This window comes from Gavialis gangeticus, unplaced genomic scaffold (assembly GCF_001723915.1).
Source record: "Gavialis gangeticus isolate Ggan-Ray unplaced genomic scaffold, GavGan_comp1, whole genome shotgun sequence".
Classification (NCBI taxonomy): Eukaryota; Metazoa; Chordata; order Crocodylia; family Gavialidae; genus Gavialis; species Gavialis gangeticus.
The window spans coordinates 11,224,179-11,228,867 of record NW_017728991.1 but is presented as its reverse complement, the minus strand read 5'-3'; positions in this window follow the sequence as shown (position 1 = coordinate 11,228,867).

Genomic DNA, 4,689 nt, shown 5'->3' with positions numbered 1-4,689 from the left:
CCAAGGAAAAACAAGGACCAACGGTCATAAACTCCTCCAAGACTGTTTTAGGCTGGACATAAGGAAAAATTTCTTTACTGTCTGAGCCCCCAAGGCCTGGAATAGACTCCTTCCAGAAGTGGTGCAGGCACCTACTCTGGACTCATTCAAGAAACGCTTGGATGCTTATCTTGGTGGGATCCTTTGACCCTAGCAGACTTCCTGCCCTGGGGCAGGGTCTGGACTTGATGATCTTTGAGGTCCCTTCTAGCTCTAATGTCTATGAACTCTATGAGATCTATGGCAAATGCAACACTGAGGGCCATGGTCTGGGAAGTGTTGCATGCCTGAAGTTTCCAAAGGATTGGATTCAGAGGGAAGAAGACAGATTACTCTCAATGAAGGCTAATGTTTGAAATTCATGCAACTGGCATACACTTGCTTTTCAGCATTGTAGGGTTGATTCCCTTTTTGTTGTGTTGATTTTTAACCCAAATTACATAGGGGCTCTGCAATTCATTTAATTGTCTTCTGGATCTTGATCAAATTGCTTTTTCAGACTTTAGCTCTGTTGTGAAAACTACTGGAGAGACACGGAGGTTTTGTTTCCATCTTTCCTTTCACATGCCGTATCATGGAAAAACTCAAAGAAAACAGTGCTCTCACTTTCTTTAGACTATTGCTCCTTAATGTGTGGTTTGTGGTGCTTATTAGCGGTTTCTTCATTTCCCATCCCTAACTGATTTCCTTCTGTTTTGGTATTGACTCTGCTGTTTTCAATCTGTTGAGTGGTTCTCTGATACAGGCAGTCCTCAACTTACAATGTTTCGAGTTACAATGTTTCGTACTTACAACGTTTATAAAGTGACACCCCGTTTCAACTTTCTGACATCAGTTTCAACTTTGCAGTGCTTGATCCGATGCGACGCCATACGTGCAAACAAGTTCAAGACTCCACAAAAACCTGCAGCCAAGACTCCTGAGAAGACTCCAGCCAAGAACCCTTCAAAAAGTCTAACTAAGAGCTCTTCAGAAAGTCCAGCAAAGTTGCCTCAAAGAAGCCCTTCCAAATCGATGTGATTGCTATTTACACTATAAATAAATTAATGTAGCTATATTACACAACTGTAATTGATTGAGTATAAACTTCTTGGTTATTTTTGGTGAGAATAGGGTATTGGGCCTTGGTTCAGGAACCAATCCCCCATTTATAACATTTCTTCCTCTGGGAAAATCAGTTCTGAGTTGCAACATTTTGACTTAAGACGAGATTTTCAGGAACCAATTGTGTCATAAGTCCAAGGACTGCCTGTATTCAAAAGGAAAGACAGCCTGGTGGTCCAACTCTCCAGCTCCGTTCAACTACGTAACTTCAAATTGCTTCAGATAGATGCAGGAGGCGAGGATTTCTTAGGGTGATGTTTTTTATCATATACCACCCTAAGAAATCCTTGTCTCTCATATAATCTCTGGACCATCATGGCTACAACATCATGCTCATACCACTGTCAGACACATCTCTTCAACCTGCTGATGGAAGCAAACATAGCAGTAGTTTATTGTGCATGGGCATTTCAGACAGACCATTAAACCAAAGTGCCACCTGCTCTTTGTAGATGATATCCGCTGTTCTCAGTTCAAATTCTTCATCCCTCAAAATATTATCTATTACAATATGTACTGGAAGGTTGGCACCGCTCCCCGCTTGAGTGGTGGTTGTATTTTAGTAGGCTTCTGTGTAGAAGCACGCTGGCTAGTCAACATGTTCCTTGCACTGTTTCTGAAAAGTTTTCAAAGGTACTGGATCCATATAAAATATTTTATTTCCTTTTATTTCTTAGTTTTCTAGGAAACCCAGTCTTGCCTCAGGGTTCCTTCTGCCACAATGATTGTCCTTAGCACTGAGTACTTCTGCTGTACCATATTTTTGCATTCAGTTTATTATATATATTTTTATCTGTTTTGTAATTTTGCAATGTGTTCTTGTGTAGTGACTCGGTGGGAGGGGGGTGGAATATAGTTAGCAGGGTCTCTTCCTCAGAGCAGAATTTGACACTAAAATTACCCATTGGTAGTTCAATGGAAGGAAAAAGAAAAACAGCCCACCTTTTGCATTTAAATTTAGACTTTGGTTCCTGAATTTGGAGATTTGGCTTTTCTAAAGGCATTCTTTGCCCTCTGGGTATGGACTCATGAATGATTTGCCACAGGGTGAAAGCAAGTGGGGATGTATCATAGATCAATACATCTGCATTACCTACCTATGGGCAGCGGAAGCTAGGCTGTAGTAACTGTGGACTAAGAGTATACACAAAGTAGTTACACTTGCGGTGCTGTAGACACCCACTTTCTTTTACCTTGCTTATTTATGTAGATGTGTCTTCTGTACCTCGAGCTGTGCCTCTGAATATCAGATTTTCTTATAAATGTCTATGAAATAGAGGGAATAACTGGGCTGAATTGAATTTTTATACTGGGGATTCTAGGCCATGCACCCATTGTTTGTCTCGAGCAGCACTGGCTTTTGGTATTTCAGCCTGTTTGCCATTGTGAGTTGCCTGGAAAGGACCAGTCACTAATAACAGGTGGACTAGTGACTTGAAGGTCTCTCAACAATTTTCCATGGCCAGCTACTTTGGTCTGCTGTTCTGCAAGCCCTCCTGTACCAGAGAAACCCTGCATCTTTCCAGAACTGTGCCCTAAGCTGGGGTCTTGGTTTTTGACATCACATCTTACTCTTCTCTGTTGCAATAAAATACTACTTTTTTGTGCATCTATCTGACGTGGCCATCAACTCCACACATTGTACAAAATTACTCAATTAAACAGAGGTTAAAATCAGCGTTGAAAATTATGTTAGCAGCTTCTTTAGTAGGCTTGATTTAAACAAGTAAATTTGGGGTTTTGAGGCATGCGCATCTTATTTATTTGTTTATTTTTTTGGTAAAACTCACTGGTTTAAAATTTACTATGTTCTTTTAACTTTTGAATGAAAGTGACTTCCCACAGCTCTGGAGAAGCAGAAGTGATGTAAAGGAAATCTGTGAGGTGTTGAATGTTCTCAGTATTGTGCAAGGCATAAAATAAAGACTTTTTCCCCCCAAAGAACTTCCCATCTGAAATTCTCTATTCTGCAAATGTATGCATGTGTTTATCTCCATGCCGTCTGAGTGGTTGGGATCAACATAAAGGGCCTCATTTGAAGTCATTATAGCTGCCCATTGCTGATTAGTACAGGTATTGGGACCACCATGGACCCCATGAAGCATGTACTTGGCAGAATTTGGGTGTCATGAATGAGTCTCCTCCCTACTGGAGTCAACAAGCATTTTGGAATTAACACAAATGGGAGACAGGCACAGCTTAATAGCTGGGAATAGGAAAGTCAGACTGCAATGGGAAGATGAGAGGAAGGAATGACTTTGTGTTTGAGTCACTGCTTAAGCTCATCTTAGAAAAACTGACCTGTTAGCATGAGCTTGAATAAGAGGTTGGAAGGTGGCACTGGACTAGGTCCAAAGACCATCAAAGCTAATGGAGAAATTCTCATCAACTCCCAAATGATCCAGGGACAACAGGGCAGACCCTACAATGAGAGACTGTGAGACCTGAACCTGTTCAGCCTTCACAAGAGAAGGCTGAGGGGGGACCTGGTGACAGTCTATAAACTCACTAGGGGGGACCAGAAGGGTTTGGGAGAGACCTTGTTTCCCCTAGTGCCCCCTGGCATAACAAGGAATAACGGCCATAAGTTGTTGGAGAGTAGGTTTAGATTAGACATCCGTAAGAACTACTTCATAGTTAGGGCGGCTAGGAGCTGGAACCAGCTTCCAAGGAAAGTGATGCTGGCATCTGCCCTGAGGGTCTTTAAGAGGAGGCTTGATGCCTACCTAGCTGGGATCATTGAAGCCCAGTTTTTTCTCCTGCGCAGGCAGGGGGTCAGACTTGAAGATCTACAAGGTCCCTTCCGACCCGACTTCTATGATTCTGTGAACTTCAGTGGATCTTCTGTCAAACTGTTTCTGAGCTGAAATGGGGAAAAAAATTCTATGCATAAGAGACCTCAGGAAAAAAGGTATGGAGTTTGGCATGAGAGAAGCAGGAAAGAGACACGAGTAGGCTGAATTACTATATGATATGGTGTAGCAAAACCCCCAGTTTTCCTTTTTTTAAATTTATTTTAAAATGCATTCCTTTCCCCAACCATTTCTGACTTTTTCTCTCCCTCTCTATTCCCTATAGATAAGTATAAGTGAGCTCAGACTTAGGATAAGCTTTAAACATTTTTATTTTGGTAGCAAGTTTTTGGTTTTGGATATCCACTGTTTTATATTGTATTATTATTAGGTTTGTATTGATTCTTACTGTTATATATTGTATTATTATCATTCTTGTATTGATTTTTATTGTTTCATATGGATATTGTATGGTTTAGGCCTGTGTTTGTAAGTGAACCAAAGTCATGTCAAGTCTCCATCTTGTGTCCTCTGCCTGGCCATCCCCTGTATCGCAACTGCATGAGTCACGTATCCCTCCCGTGTAAATTGGTTCCCCGATGAATAAGTGTGATTGGGATTGATTGAAATACAATGGTAGCAGGCCTCTACTGAATGGCTGGTAATGGCTGGGCCATCACCTCACATTGATTCATTCAGGAACCATGGAACTCACCCAGGAACAGAGGCAAGAACCCAGCATTTGAAAGACAAA